The sequence below is a fragment of the Schistocerca americana genome, chromosome 4 (assembly GCF_021461395.2).
Source record: "Schistocerca americana isolate TAMUIC-IGC-003095 chromosome 4, iqSchAmer2.1, whole genome shotgun sequence".
Lineage (NCBI taxonomy): Eukaryota > Metazoa > Arthropoda > Insecta > Orthoptera > Acrididae > Schistocerca > Schistocerca americana.
This window is the reverse complement of record NC_060122.1, coordinates 206763519-206780748: the sequence shown is the minus strand read 5'-3', so window position 1 is coordinate 206780748 and position 17230 is coordinate 206763519. Positions and strand designations below refer to the sequence as shown.

The window sequence follows — 17230 nt, the reverse complement described above, 5'->3', positions numbered from 1 at the left end:
AATGAGGAGGTATTGAATAGAATTGGGGAGAAGAGGATTTTGTGGCACAACTTGACTAGAAGAAGGGATCGATTGGTAGGACATGTTCTGAGGCAACAAGGGATCACCAATTTAGTACTGGAGGGCAGTGTGGAGGGTAAAAATCGTTGAGGGAGACCAAGAGATGAATACACTAAGCAGATTAAGAAGGATGTAGGCTGCAGTAGGTACTGGGAGATCAAGAAGCTTGTACAGGATAGAGTAGCATGGAGAGCTGCATCAAACCAGTCTCAGGACTGAAGACCACAACAACAACATATCTCGTCATACATTAACCTGTGATCTTGCAATGGTTAAGCACTCAAATACGTTACCAAGACAAATGTATTCCCGAAATTTCGAAAATGCGCATTAATTGCTTTTTAGTGTTGCGATTTTTTCTAGCAGTGTATGTCTAGAGAGTTTTGGTCGCCTAGTGGTGATAGTTCGATATCTCGATGAATTGAAAGCTTTGATCATCTAGTGTTGATAGCCCGATATTTAGGAGGACTGAAACCACTTCGGAATGCCTGCAACGACAGCGGTGCGAAATGAGGGAGTGATGCCGTCAGTAGTGTGGCATTAGCACGAGGTGGGTGAAGGCCGCGGGTGCCGGCGCTCGTTAGGCAGCGGGCGGGCGCAGCTGCGGCGCTGCCCGGCTGGGTGGCGGCTGGCGGCCAATCAATAGCGCCGAGGCTCAGCGCGGGCGCCGCTCCGGCCCGGGACGCCGCTGCACAGTGCCGGCTGCCGCTGCCGCCTGGGTGGAGCCGCGAGCCGCGCCAGCGTGTGTCGCGCGGCTGCCTACCCAGCCAGCGGCAGGGGACATCTCTGAGCATGTCCTTTGCCACCAGCAAGAGCCAATACGCTAATGTACGGCCGAAGGACAGCACTGGACATATGTCCCCGAGGCTCAACAGCTAACTCTTTCTCCACAGTGAGCATGGGAGCGTACATAATCCACACATAGTTCACTAAAAGAACCTGATTCGTGTAAGGCACGGAAACCACACTTGTTATAAAACAGTGATCCCAACCTGGACATTATTAGCCTGTGGCGCCAAAATGAAATCTTATCAGCAATAAAAACATATCTTCACACACAATCTGTTAAGTAATAAAGTACTTGGCACTACACACAGATGGTAAAGATATCGCCTTCATAACCCAATGGAGGGAACCTGAGTCCTTCGTGCAATGTTCACAAAGCATTAGTTTACTTTGAATTCGAAATTGAGATACCAAGAAGAGACAAGAGTCGCGTTTATCATGATGCTGATGGCCAAATGTTGGTTGGCACTGAGCGCTATGGGACTTAACATCTGAGGTCATCAGTCCCCTGGAATTTAGAACTACCTAAACCTAACTAACCTAAGGACATCACACACATCCATGGCCGAGGCAGGATTCGAACCTGCGACCGTAGCGGTCTCGCGGTTCCAGACTGAAGCGCCTAGAACCGCTCTGCCACTCCGGCCGACGGCCAAATGTTGGTTCATTGACAAAAATGGAGACTGGATACTGCAGTAGCACAATGATCTGAAGCCCAACAGCAGGCTTTGCAGCCACTGGATAAAAAGGAGAAATGCCTGCAGGTATTGGAGAGTCCCTCACACTCGCCTGATGCTACGCCTACTGAAATGTATGGTCTTACATTAAAAAAAGCCGTAGTAAAGAAAAAGATCTTCACTTTGAAACAGCTGTCAACGCAGTTCGACGCATTTGGAGGTCTATTCCACGTGAATATGCGTAAAACATCCTTTCAAATATGCCTCGGAGATGCCAAGCAACTTTCGACACTGCGAGAGACTGCATGTGTTCGTGTATTATCTACATGTATGTTTTAGTCTGTTGTCAAATACATTTTTCTACTCCAGAATGAGAGTTTCACTCTGCAGCGGAGTGTGCGCTGATATGAAATTTCCTGACAGTTTAAAACTGTGTGCCAGACCGAGACTCGAACTCGAGACCTTTACCTTTCGCGGGCAAGTGCTCTACCAACTGAGCTACCCAAGCACGACTCGCGACCTGTCCTCACAGCTTGCGTAGCTCAGTTGGTAGAGCACTTGCCCTCAAAAGGCAAAGGTCCCGAGTTCGAGTCTCGGTCTGGTACAAAATTTTAATCTTTCAGGAAGTTTCATTTTTCTACTGATTAAACCGATTACGATCTTGCTTAACAGATAGTATAGGTGAATTGCTCGATGAATATTCGACTAGTAGAACCTGTTACATTATACCGCAAGGGCCATCTTCTTCAAAAGCGTAAGTCACACTAGATGCATCACAAGGAGCCATACTGGGACATCGTAAGTTCCAAACACACGTAAACGATTTATGAAATAAAATCAAGTGGCCGTACAAGTTTGTTCTGTGAAGATGCTGTTACCTATAGAAAAATATCGTGTTGCGTTGTAATGAGTAAATATAGACTGATCGGGACAAAATTTCCGCTTTGTGTAACGGATGGTACTTCTTTCTGAAAGCTGATAAATGCAATGTAATACCAATAACGAAGAGAAAGATTCCGACACTGGCAGAATCCGGTATTCACGGTGAATATCTTCAGTTCATGACATCATACCATATGTATTCAGGGGTAATACTAACAAGTGACATGAAGTAGGGTTATCACAATGAGTACAGGGGAAAACATAAATGTCCGAGAAAGTTGTGCAAAACTGCAATGCTTTCGTAAATTAAATCACGTACAAAAGCTGAAATAATGAAGCTGTCATCTGCATGAAGATATCTTTCAAAACCACACTGCTTTACTAGAAATGAACCTGTTACAGGTAGCATAAACCTGAATTTCTCAGGCCTCTTTACTGATTTAAGCAGTCAGTTACAAGAGGACTTACAGTTTAACTTGGACTCCCTACCATAGTTCAAAATGTAGTGGTATGATCATTAGTTCGGTATCACCTCACTGTGCTCTACGAAATTAAATGGGAGTCCTCAGAAGAAAGACGCCATAATCCTAATGAAATCCTGTTGGGCGTATTTAGAGAACCTGTGCCCATAGAAGATTGCGCAACAATCAAATCTTCTGCCATGCACTGTACAGTGCTTTCAGGGTTTATATATAAATCTAGATTATTGCTTAGTCCTTTTATTTAGCTTTCTTTTAAATTATCTCTATTTCATTAAACTTAGGTTTCTTCTGTCATCGTCATCTGTATAGTCACTAACCACTTTACATCCATTGTAAGGTAAAGTCCTCTTCTACATCTTTCTACAAATGATGGGCTTCATCTAGCAAGTAACAGGCTAACTAAAAAATGCTCAATTAGTGAGCCAAACGAAGAGTGGGAAATTTACAAGTGGGCCAACATACATGTCAGCTTGAGGCCTTGTTTACAAAAAAAGTTATACAGAAAAATTAATAATTTGAGAGATAATTGCACAAAAGACTTTGACCGGTGTATAATAGCCCAACGAAGACTACTAAAATCTGTTAGCAACGATTTTAAAATCTCGATATCTAATTGTGGTCGTACCACATCATTAATTCTGAGAAGACAGCACGTTAGCAGGTAATTTTCTTTCCTTTAGAATGAACGTTGACGAGTATACATTACTATCAGAAATAGTCTTAGTAACACAGATTTCATTTCTTAAGACTTGCTACTGTGAAATTATACTTCCTACTACAGTACCAAAGAAAGCAAAACATAAGAAGTGAATGAACGTCGAGCATGATTTGTACCTTGCGTTGGCCTACTCAAGCTGGTTATTCAAACTTTAATCAGACATAAACGGCACTAATCGATTCATTGACTCATCTTTTCGTGGCCTAGTAAACAGAAAAAAAGAAAATTACAAAACTGGGTGGATTTTAATTGCTTGCTTATTAATTAAATGTTATTTACCTTTCGTCACTTTTAAAGTATAAGTTATAACACTTTTTGCTGCTAAAGTTCAGTTCGTTGCTAACGTTTGTCGGAAGTATAATTTCATACTAATCGCGTTCAGTAGCAATGGTAACAAAAATGTTTAAATCCCATTGACATAAAAAATAATGTGATTGCAATTCATTTGTAAATATACAAAAGCCGCTGCTGTCGTTGAAGCAAGATTAGCTTCAGTGTTGAATGTCCAGTGTTGCCAATTTTTGGTCCAGATGTCCAAGTTGTCCTGCACATCCTTGTCGAACGCGAAGCATTAAACAACCGAAGTAATTGGAGTCACGTTGAGGATATCGCTGCTCTAAGAGGATTATTGACGTCCTCCGTCTATTTTTTTCACTTGATCATTAAGTTTACTTTGGTTACAAGTAGATTAGCGTCCTCTAGATGTAAAAATATCCCTTCGAGAGCTTCCGTCTTTTATTTTTAACTGCCCATTTAAGAGTAGTTTCGTTCAACGTTCTGTTCTGCATAGTTGCAACCAGCCCATGAGTGAACATCCTACGTTCAAAAAAGAAGCTAAGCAACTTTCTTCTGGGGGAAGTGATAGTTAATACAATCAAATGCGTCACGAAAGGATGTGGTACAGCATAACTCAAATATAATAATATCTCATAATTTTTGTAGTTCACTATCCACCTTCCTGCGAGCATACGGACGTATGGTTCAAGTAAACATCCATTCTCGCCAGCTTCTGATTCCTTGGGAACTGCTTGCACAGTTACTGTATGTAGACTATGCCAGATGATGGTCATTGCCCAAAACTAGCTATTTTGGAAGGTTATGCGATATGAGTGTGAGTCGTTAACGTGGTACAATAGGGAAATTGTTACTTGTTGTCAAAGTTTTCTCAAAATTTTCCTAATAATGATCATTATACTAGCTTCTTTACCTCCTAAAACAATGTACTGATTTTTTCAATGTAGCAGTGTACTGATGAAGGCCAATCTTTCAATTTCTCTGAAAAACTAACATTTCCCTATTATGATTAAGCTGTTCAATGTTTCATGTAGTTCCCAAAAAGAAACCTCTGTGTCTTAGTGAAGTACTCACATATTTTTGTGTAAATACATAATATATGTGTAATATTACATAGGATCCTAAGCTTGATTAAAACCCAGTAGTTTTACCTATCGTAAATGTGCTAGGATGTCAGGATGGAGGGAGAGATTGGATACCCTGCTGCAGATTGTGATGGTGTTGAGTGTCGACCGGCAGCACAGCATGCTCATGGAGCAAGGTGGACGTCTGGCAGGAATAAGCAGAAACAACAGTTGCATAGATTAATTTATTTCATGATAAACGCACAGCAGTCGTAAGGCATAGTGTTACCAGTTGGTGGTCACCGTCCAGCAACGCAAGGTGATGCAGGTTCATAAGTGTGCTTAGTTCAACAAGCACCCTCATGTAACAGCAACTGTGTAGCGTCCCCCGTCTGGTAGGTGGAAGCTGAGGTGAAGATATCTGTCAGATCACCAGAGGAGTACCGCAGGAAGGCAGTCGGCAAACAGACTTTGCAGAAGTAGGTCACGTTGGCGGGTGCAGATGTACGAGTCTTGCATGCATTTTTGAAGTAAGGGACACAGACCAGGATGTGGCAACAGTGATGTTCACGGACAAGCCTGCAATAATAGTGTCCCCAAAAGGGCAGGCGGCGGCTCAGCAGCAGCTCGGGCCCAGATGTGGACTGTGGACCCCGAGGTAGGCATGTTGAAGCAAGCAGATGGTCCAACAGTTTCAAGGCGACTGTTCGACTCCCAGCGGCATCAAGCACAGACACTGCCAGTAGTTCTGCACTAGCTGTCAGTAGCTATACGACCCGTGCCTCTCGTGAGTGTCGGCAGACAATGACAGATAAAGCATAGCTGAACAGGCAGCATTTATGACGGTTCGACCCACCACTGCTTTGCATAACCTTCGTTCCTCATTAATTAGATCAAGGTAGTGGCTCAGTGGCTTGGTGGTAGGCCTTGGCTTGTGATAATCCATGTCGCTACTGCTGCAACCTGCTTATGTATTTTCGTGGTGTAGTGCCTCCCCTCTTTGGAAGATGTGATGCACTTGATAGCCGACTGGCAACATCTGAGAAAATAATAACACGTTACATCTTCACGTTTCTGTACATTTCATTCATGTTTTCCTTATACTAATTTACCCTGAACCACAAGCATTTTCTCCTTGTGTGGTACCCCAGCTGTATCTCTCTTAAAGGATATTTTGGAGTTTTCCTCAAAGGTGTTATTTACAAGAATTCAATTTATGCCTTGCACGATTGGTGAATTTCCGCCTTACGTGCCATTTTCCAGGGCAGTAGGTGTTGATAGATAATTGTGCAACACATTGAAACCCACTGTACTTGAAATGGCCTATGAGGCCGAAATTGACCAGCTGTGCAAGGTATAATAAATTGAATACTTCTGAAAAAAACTGAATTGAGAAACTTCAAAATGTCCTTGCACAGCAGTTTTCACTGGCTGTGTACTTAATTAAGAACCATTTGTTAATGGTAAGCCCATTGGTCGGTATTTGGTGTACCAGGATACCACATGTGTGGGCAGTACCCCACCTTAAATAGACATAGGATGCACAGACAACGTTCAAAGTCGACATTTTCCTGAGATTTATACATTTATTGCCATGACTCTGTGTCACGTGCTGAAGCTTCGGCTCCTTGCTAATATATCCTTTCTGTGTTGCTATTAACTTGTCCAAATCAGTATCTAAGGTACCACTGAAGTAGGTTACGATTTGGATTGGGAGCACATATAGATGTTTGTGCAGCCATTGCAACAAATAATATATTATGGTCATAATTGTAGCTCCTGTTATGGCAGCTGGAAGATGGAAATTTGATCCCAAGCTGTCTCAAGTCGTGTCATTTAGTATTATACCGCTGTTGTGCATTTCCGACCGTTTCATATCTGCTCACAGTAGCTCGTGGTAATTACTTGTGGTTGGTACAGGGAACATACACAGTGCATCCCAGCACTCTGAAAATATGGTTGTGATCCCAAGATGTTTCATGAGTGTCCTTCCCTTCTGTGTCTCCTAAGAATAATTGTACCTCACAAGCTCCTGGCACAGTCTGTACTCTACAGGTTGGGCATTGCCCAAAACATTCGCCTCCATGTTTTCCATAGTGCGACTCTGGTTATGGTATGACCATCCTGTGCAATCATCTACAACAGAACTCACACCTTAATTACAACTCCTCCTTTCGCAATTTCAACATACGCATAACCATGTGTGCAGCTTGCACAAATGTGTCTGCGTTCCCCTTTTCTTCATCCTCCCTCCTTCCTTCTGAAAGAGTGCTGCTTGACAGGTGGCAACGAATCTGGTCCACCTGTAAAAGAATGAATACGCCCAGCTTGTATGATGGCCATATGAATTTGCAATTTGAGCTTAACACTCACTGCTGAAGTCATCTCAGTAAGCTGATATGGGCCTTGGTACCAAATGATATATAAGGGGCTTGACAGCATCACTCACTGAACTACATGATATTCTGGTAATTGAGCACTGTGTTGAACTAATTTCTCTTGATGTTGTGATACCTTGGTATTAATTTTTTGTACCCATTTCCACACTTCCTTCAACCTTCTTACGAAATACCATATGGGTACACAATTCTTCCTTGCCCTTGCAGACTACCTGCTTTTTCGACCATACGCCACCTCGTACAGTGATAGACCTATGCTCATGTGGGTTATCACGTTATAAGCAGCCACCACATATTACAAGAAAGTTTCCCAATCGTTAGGATAGCTGCCGGCCGGATTGTCCATGCGGTTCTAGGCGCTATAGTCTGGAACCGCGAGACCGCTACAGTCGCAGGTTCGAATCCTGCCTATGGCATGGATGTGCGTGATGTCCGTAGGTTAGTTAGGTTTAAGTAGTTCTAAGCTCTAGGGAATTGATGACCTCAGAAGTTGAGTCCCATAGTGCTCAGAGCCATTTGAACCATTTCGTTAGGACAGCTATGCACGTAGTAGTTAAGCATCTTACCTATTATCCAATGTGCCTGTTCCACGCTTCCATTAATGTGCCAATGTAATAGACTTGTTCTTAGCATTCCAGTACATACCAATTGGCATAACTGTTTCATTAATTCAAAATAATGTTGGTGGCCAGATCCATAATAATTGTCTTTGGTAGAGCTAGATTTAACAATCGATTATTCATCTTCAATTTCACTACAGTTTCAGCTTCTTGATTTGCAACAGCGATCATTCCAATAGTGTGAGAGAAAGGGTTAGTGTTGGCTAAAAAGTTGCAAAAATCCGTTCCAGTCATCACAAGCTTATTAGCTTCCAGTAATCTTTGTAGCAGCACACACTGATAACTTAAACCTGTACATTGTGCATATGGTACACAGTTTTTAAAATACTGTTCTAAATCTTGTTTATTTCTTCACCAGTAGTAAAATCGTATATTACTAATGGCTGAGAGACCCTAACGGGCAGGTTGAGCTACCTATCTGGAAAAGTTTTTCCAATCCTCCACACCCCCAAGCACCTTTCGATAGTGAAGAATGAGAGTTGTGTGTACAAGTGTATCTGCTGAGTATAGATAACCCTAATGATATGTGTGCACGTATTGTAGTGTAGGTGGCCACCATCTCTCCTCCCCTTGATGGCCAAATACTGGTAGTGACAATTTCATACACCACCAGGATTCGAACCGAGCACCACTGCACGGGCAACCTTGGCTACAGAGGCAAGTCTCCCCACCAATAACAGTCAGGTACTCTTTGGTCTGTTGTTCTATGTCCCTGATGACTGGATTGGATAATTGTAACTATTTGCTTCCATTAATATTTCTTCCTATAGCCTGTCACAGACTACTACATGAGGGCCAAGTCTCGTTGTTATAATAATATCTTGGTGCTGCATTGTGAATAGCTTGAAATCTGTGTGAGCAGCTTGCACTCTCTGACATTCTGCTAGCCTATGACCTAGTGTCATAATTACACCATTTTCCCTGCTAACCCCATTCCCATTAGTTGTTTATTGCTGAGTTTGTGAATTATTTCAAACTCGGATTCACCCACGTCTGAGGCCCAACATATAAAGCTATTTGATGGATCCTTCAATCCCAACAACCATGTCAGTGATGTGTATCTGTTTGTAGCTGTATAAATAGCAGTGGAAGTAAATCATGTTGTACATAAACTTAAAATGTTTTCAGCGGCAAATTAATACTATATTTGGCTTTGTTCGACTGCTGTGATGCATGACTGAATGTTCCATAACGTGTACCTCCTGACTTAAAACACAACCCACAACGTGTTTGCTAGCATCACATCACAAAATGAATTCCTTTTCAAACTCTGGAAAGAAGAACACAAGAGTGGTTGTTAATTCTGTTATTTTTGCAACTATGATTTCACACTCTGGCATTCACTGGAACTTCACGACCGTTTTTAACAAATGTGGTAGTTGTTGCACTATATCTGCAAATCCCATTTCCAACTTCTATAGCAATTCGCCAGTCTCAAAAACGACGGCAATTCCTTACTCATCTGAGGATATGCAAAGCTTTGTACAGCATTCACTAACCTTGGACGTGTTCTTAGTCCGTCTTGGGTAATTATTTGTCTCAATTAATTTACTTCCTTCAATGTAAAATGTCCCTTTTCTATACTAAGGGTCAGGTGCGTTGAATGTAGTCTTTTAAATACTTCTCTCAACTAGTGTACATGTTCCTTCATCTTTTTTGCAAAAACAATATCATGAAGATACATCATTCACAATTTCGGTTTTAACTCTCTCAAAACTCGAGCCAACAATTCCTGAAATGCGGCTGGTGTATTTTTCAAACCGAACGCCATTCTCTGATGCTGGCGATGACCAGAGAAACCATTAATGCAGTTTCTGGTCGGTCCCCTGGTACTACTTCCAACTTATGATACCCATGTCGTCCTGGGTTTCTGTCATATTCAGTATTGGAATATACCTGTGATCAAACATACCTTGAGATTACCTGTAATTACAGCAGAAACTATATTTCTTGGTCCCTTGTGAGGATTTCCTTGGCACGTGATGACAGTTGCACCTCACAGGCTACTCCTTTCCTCAGTGACCCCATTGCTTAATTGCTGGTTAATGAAGTCTTCCATTGGCAATTGTAGGTGATGGAGAACACTATACAGCTTATTGTTCAATGGTGACCCAATTGGAATACTTTGCTGCATCACCAGTTTTCTTGGCAACAGCTCATGAGGATTAAACAGGCCCTCAAATTCAAACAGTAATTCCTCCAGTGCGAATTTTTTATATCATTTTCAATGTTCCACTTTTACTCTGGAGACTTTCTCTCTATATCATCCTTGTCTGTAACATTTCAATTGGCCGTTGACAGGCTTACACCATCGATACAAAAATTATCCACACTGACAGACATTACTCTTTCATCATCTATTTCTTGTATGTACACAAAAGCCCTCTGCGCAAAATGTTGTGCTTTACCTTATCCATCGTTCTCTTTCAGTGATTCTACATTTACTGGTAGATCAGTTCCTATGTTCATCTAAAGTAGTTTCCCTGTACCTTGCAGAACTTTATCATGTGGACTGAACCTTCATGACTTCACACGGGGTTTAATGGGTTTCACTATCATGATAGACAAACCTTGCAGTGGTAAGTTACTGACAACAATCTGCACCAGATGGAACAACGTTTCCCCAAGCTTTAACATGATGCCTATACAGGAAACCTAACCCTCTGATCATGCAGTACTCTGTACCTAAATGAAGCATAGTTTCCATACCTTCTTCGATTTGCTTTCCTCCATCCCAAAAATTTAATGTCTCCAACCATAGTGAATACTCATCATTACTCCTCATGTCACATAGCCTATTATGTGGAGAGTATAAGTTTCTTTTTCCCAAGATGTCCGGACTTAAAAAAGACATGTGAGTATCCGTGTCCAATAAAAAATCTTCGTACCATCTGTTACGGCAATCAAGCAACATTCGGCCTCTGCACACATTCCTGTACCATTAAAACTTATTGGGACTGCCGTTTGGGTGACCTGAGGCCCCCACTGTTGTTTAACGGTTGATTACTTATATTCTGCCCTGTTCCATTATATACCTTACTTTTGCAATCCCACTCTTGGTGAACCACTATCCCACATTTCTTACACTGTTACTGGATACACTCTTTTTCCCATATGACGTGGAGGTCCACAATGAGAAGGTGTTTCTTCCATCACAGACTTTCGTCGCCGCATCTGTTTTCTCCACTGTCATTGGTTTGGCAATTCGTCAGCACGATCCTTTCGAAATTGTGCACACACCATTCTTGACACATCAGTAACAGTCCCCTTAATAACGTGTAATGCCTTATGTTCCGCTTCCTGCAGAATGATTCTATTCCTTTTATCATTATCTGTCAACTTATAGGTACTCACATTGATCCACTGTATCCTAACTACAATACTGTCAACGGATCTGTTTTGCGTTTCCAACGCCTCATTTAATTGTTCACAATAGAACTGCAGCTATTCTGCCTCATATAACATTCTACCACGCTTTTCATAAGTTCGTCGAATGTCTGAGAAGTCCTCGTGATACATAACACACATTTTCACTTCTCCTGTTGAGATCAACTTGGTCAGCTGTAATAAATGCTCATGCCCAAAATTCCAGACTTACAGCTGTCAACAGGTTACTTATAAATGCTAGTACAGCCTCCCAGCGATAGCTGAATCTGAAAGGGAAGCAGTGGAACTAAACAGATCCCTGTACTCTCTTATTGCTAATGCCGATCAGCATTTTCTACTCTCAGCTGAGCTACTTGCTCCAATAAGCACTGTGCGGATTCCTGGGTGGTAATCCCCAGAACTTCTGATGCGGTCAGTGTGAAGCCTGTCATAGGAAAAGTAACAGAAGAAACAACAAACAAAACGGAAAGCATAAAAGTATAGATAACTGCACCACAAATTATTACTCCCAAGTCTTGCACCTAATCACCAGCCATCTGGATTCAGGGCACTGGCTAGCATAATGCCCATACCGAAACCACATAGAAAACGTTACTGGGACTGATTCTATACAGGGCACACTATGACTTAACAGATTATATCACACACCTCATAGGATCGATAACTATAACCCCTCTCTTGCGTTTCCATTCTACTGACCGAAATCTATATACTCATCCAGCTTAACGAGCTGAATGAGCAATAACATTTGCAAGGAAAACAAACACAAAGGTAACAAAACAATGAGTTCAAAAAGGTTCAAATGGCTCTGAGGACTATGGGACTTAACATCTACGGTCATTAGTCCCCTAGAACTTAGAACTACTTAAACCTAACTAACCTAAGGACATCACACAACACCCAGTCATCACGCCGGGAATCGAACCCAGGAACCCGGGCGCGGGAAGCAAGAACGCTACCGCACGTCCACGAGCTGCGGACAAAACAATGAGTCACTTCATTCACGCCACTGTGTTCTTTATGCTATTTGTTACAGCTGCTGATGTCGTCTCAGATCCGCTTGGCCAGTCAATTCTAAATCTAGTCGTCAGCAGTCAGCCACATCTGATGCCTCTTATGGCGGGTCCACTGCCCACTTATGGGGCGTCAGGATGGCGGGTGTGATTTGGTACCCCGCAACGACGTTGATGCCCATTAGCAGGCGCCACCTTCATGGAGCCAGGTGAACCTCCAACTTCGAGCCATAGGAATAGTAGTTGCAAAGATTCGTTTTTTCTGCACAAAAAGTAGAGCAGTCGCACCACGTTACCAAATTACGGACAGGACCCCTCAGACACAGGCTGCCCCAGTCATGGAAGTGTGCTTAGCTCAACAAGTGGCATGTAACAGCTAACGCCTAGATTGTCAACACACAGGTGGGTTAGCACTGTGTCATGCTCCAGGTATGAAGTCAACATGCCACTGTGGCAAACTCTGCAGAGGTCGGGCACATTGCTGGTGCAGATGCACGACTTAGTGTGGAAACTAACTCGAGTATGTAAAGTGGAAGGAAGGACCCGGCACAGGGTGTGGCAACAGTGATATACAGGGACACGTTTGTGGTAGCAGAGGGTACCTATACACAGCAATCGATGGCTCGGCAGCCACTCAGTTCTAAATGTGGACCATGGGCCCCCAGTTACGCACCCTGAAGTCGGGGGAAGTCGGTCAGTAGATGGTCCATCAGCTGGAAGGGCCCGGTTTGACTTCCAGTGCCATCAGATCTATATGTTGCCAGTAGTTGAGCAGAGAGCAATGGCAGCATCTAGTAGCAGCAGCTAGATGATACATCTCAGGTCGTTGACTGGCGTTGAGTGCCTGTGGTAGTTGTCAGCAGATGATGACAGTAACGGCACAGCTGAAACGGGCAATATTTATGGTGGTTCGACTTCCTACAGTGTTATGTACGAAGGCTATCCAGAGAATCACAGACGTTTGGTCTATCGTGGTGGCGACCTGGGCTACAGCCGCCATCTGGTACCATAACGTTCGTACATTCAGAATGCATTCAGCGGCGGTAGCGTCTGGTCTGTTTCTCTGCTACTTTGCTTTCTGTGGCGTGTTAAAATGTGCACTGCAGTAGTTAATCCCGCCATTTATGAGGTGCATTCCGCGATAAGGATTGTTTGGTGGCAAAAATCCGTAAACCAATTGAAATTTATCGCGATCTTGTGATGTGCCCGTATCAGAGTTCATGATGACAACTGCTTGCCTTATGACTGACGAACCGGCGATGAAAATCAACACAAAATTCGACTAAATAGTAGTTTCACGATTACAGCACTGATAAATGGTTCAAATGGCTCTAAGCACTATGGGACTTAACATCTGAGGTCATCAGTCCCCTAGACTTAGAACTACCTAAATCTGACTAACCTAAGGACATCACACACATCCATGCCCGAGGCAGGATTCGAACCTGCGACCGCAGCAGCAGCGCGGTTCCGGACTGAAGCGCCTAGAACCGCTCGACCACAGCGGCCGGCCAGCACTGATAAATTTAAGGCGCGAGATACAAAAGAAGTGTCTGGGAAGAGTTTTGTTTTTTCACAACAACGCACGTCCAGACAAGGCCAATCGTACCTGAGAGCTCATACGAGCTTTTGGATGGGAGGTGTTTGATGATCCACCATACAGCCCGGATTTGGCGCCGAGTGACTACCACCTCTCTTCAGCAATGAAGACATGGCTCGCTACACAGTGCTCCGATATTGACACCAAACTGCATGCCGATAAACCAATGGCTGCAATCGCAGGCGGGAGATTTCTACAGAAACGGTGTTGAAATCCTGTGCCACGGTATGATAAGTGCCTCAGTCTGAATGGCAGTTATGTAGAAAAACAACTTAACAGAATAACTTCAAAATGTATATAATAACATTTGGATTTTTCATATTGCTAATTTTTTATTTCAAAACGTCCGTTACTTTCTGAACAGCGCTCGTAGATCAAGGAAGTGTCTCGGTGCCGGGCCTGAACATGTGGTAATCCAAGTTCGCCGTTGCTACCGTCCCCTTTCATACTTCCGCAGCGTCAGCGGTGTTACAGAACTGGCAGCAGTCGTCGAAGTTGGATACATGGAAACGAGTCCACTACGAGATCCAGGAAGAGATTCCCGCTGAGTTAGCAGAGTCCGCTTGTAACTTCTTGCGAAAGGGTGTCTTACTGGCTTCCTTTCGCTCCACGCCTCTGGGACTTTTTGCGTCAGCTTGTGGCGAAATTTTCTGCTAAACTGGGAACGAGGTTCCTACTGTCAAGTAAAAGAAACGGTGGAGAAGCATAAATAAGAATAGAATAATAATCACATAAACTATGTTACAATATTTTACTATTCTTTCTTGTAACATTTGCCATGTGTATCAAATAAATTCTCCCGAATTGTGTTTGTATTTCTTAGCCGCAAGAACGTTTCACTATCAATTACCTTTCACAAACACCTTCAACCCTCGTAAATAGCGAAAACATGAAATATCTCAATTTTCATGTTATTGTTTTGATAATCAGAAAACTGGACGCTATACAAATGTGGCTTATTGATAAGAATGAGGCAGAAATTTGGTCATCATTGTAGTCTTACGGACAGAATACACGTTAAATTATTGAGATTATATTGTCACATGAAAAAGTTATGAAACCGAATATACGCGCTTTTTATAACCGATGAATGGATGAAGCATTTCACTTCGGAGTCTGAACAGGTGATCTTTGAGAGCAGTAACCATCTTATTCCGTTTTTCAGTCGTGAAGTCTTTCATGGGTCGCAAAGGTTGGCTTCCAGTAGTAATCGGAGTAGAAGCTGGTCATTCTGAAACATTTCCAGTCCAGGATGAATTGTGTGCTGATTTTAAACTTCCTAGCAGATTAAAACTATGAGCCAGATTGTAATTTAAAAGCGGACCTATTCTTTCACGGGTACACAGTTTTATCTGTCTGATTTTCATTGTTTTGAGAGAAATATTGTAACTTTGAATAAGCTGAGCTATATTTCAAGTAGCATCTGAATTTTACAACACGATCTGTTTTTCAAAGGCTACTGTGACGTAATTTACGAGCAGATCAGGTGGATGCTACAACTCGTTAGCATTACTGCTAGATCCTTGAGATAAAACAATACAAGTCGGCTTTCTTCAGTTTAGTCGATTTGAATGAATTAGCTTTCCTGTCCATCGCACTCCCCAAAATCGCCAAAAAGACACGATACATTGCTTCCAAAACTGTAGAGAATTATTATAGTAGAATTTTTACACCAGTTGTACTTTTATTTTTGACATGGGCGGGTCGACCTCCGAGGCCGTTATCAAGTATGGCTCTCTCAAAAGTCATGAATCTATTCCGGCCATTATCAAGTGTAGCTGTCTCAATCTATGGTGACTCTATTCCGGTGCAAGGCGCACTTAAGTTGCGACGCAACACTGGACAGTGGTCTTGGGAGCCACAACGGTCGTGTGTAAAACAAAAGTTGATTCGGTGCTGAAATTCAGTTCGGATGAATGAAGTATATTGTTTTCGTCAAAAGTGACAGGTTTTTGACAAAGTAAGAGATATTCACTGTTGCGGACGAGAGCGATGCGCGAATCATTGAAAAGTTTCTTTTTTTCAGTCAAAATTTCGAAGACAATCAAAAACAGCTAAACAAAATAAAAGATAACCTTTTGTCACACGGAAAATACCATAAACACCTAACTTTAATAAAACACCTGCAAGAATCATTCCGTCAGAAATAAATAATCAGTTCTATAGGATGACAACTACACTGAAAAGCCAAAGAAACTGGTACACTTGCCTAACATCATGTAGGGCCCCCATGATCACGCTGAAGTTCCGCAACTCGACGTGGCATGGACTCGGCTAGTGTCTGAAGTAGTGCTGGAGGGCTGCCCACAAATCCGTAAGAACACGGGGAGATGGCACGTTGCAAGGCATCTGGAAATGCTCAGTAATGTTCATGACTGGGGAGTCTCGTGGCCAGCGGAAGTGTTTAAACTCATACGAGTGTTCCTGGAGCCATTTGTAGCAATTCTGGGGGTGTGGGGTGTCGCATTGTCCTGCTGCAATTGCCGAAGTCCGTCGGGCTGCACAATGGTCATGAATGGATGCAGGTGATGAGACAGGATGCTTACGTAGCTGCCGCCTGTCAGAGTCGTATCTAGACTTATCAGGTGTCCCGTATCACACCAAGTGCACACGCCCCACACCTTTACAGAGCCTCCACCAGCTTGAACAGTCCTCTGGTGACATGCAGGGTCCATAGATTTTTGAAGCTGTCTCCACACCCGTACACGTCCATCCGTTCGAAGCAATTTGAAACGTGACTCCTCCGAACGGGCACATGTTTCCAGTCATCAATAGTCCAATGTCGGTGTTGACGGGTCCAGGCGAGCTAAAGCTTTTGTGTCGTGCAGTTATCAAGGGTACGCAAGTGGGCCTTCGGTTCCGAAGGCACATATCGATGATGTTTCGTTGAATGGTTCGCACGCCGACACTTGTTGATGGCCCAGCACCAACCGTGCACAGGCAGGGTGATGACTCCAGCGAGCGACCAAATTGTGTAAATTGCCCTGAATATGAACCCAACGCGGGTTGAAACTGGTTGGCGGAAAATAAATAATGCCATTGTGACTGTCATTTTGAATAATTGACTGAAATCTTCAGCAATTTGCGGAAGGGCTGCGCTTGCGTCACATTGAACGATTCTCATAAGTCGTCGCTGATACTGTTCTTGCAGGCCGCAGCGGTGTCGAAGATCTGATGTTTTACCGGATTCCTGATATACACGGTACACTCGTGAAATGGTCCTAAGGGAAAATACCCACTTCTTCACT

At 43.0% G+C, this 17230-nt stretch overlaps 1 protein-coding gene and 1 non-coding gene across 6 annotated transcripts in view; both read left to right on the top strand.

Moving 5' to 3' along the window:
• LOC124613162 (gamma-aminobutyric acid receptor subunit beta) overlaps positions 1-17230 on the top strand; it is a 610426-nt gene that overhangs the window by 76560 nt on the left and 516636 nt on the right. The gene's annotated exons all lie outside the window — the stretch shown is intronic.
• Positions 2059-2129, top strand: Trnal-caa. Its single transcript has one exon. It is a non-coding gene; the product is annotated as a tRNA-Leu (tRNA).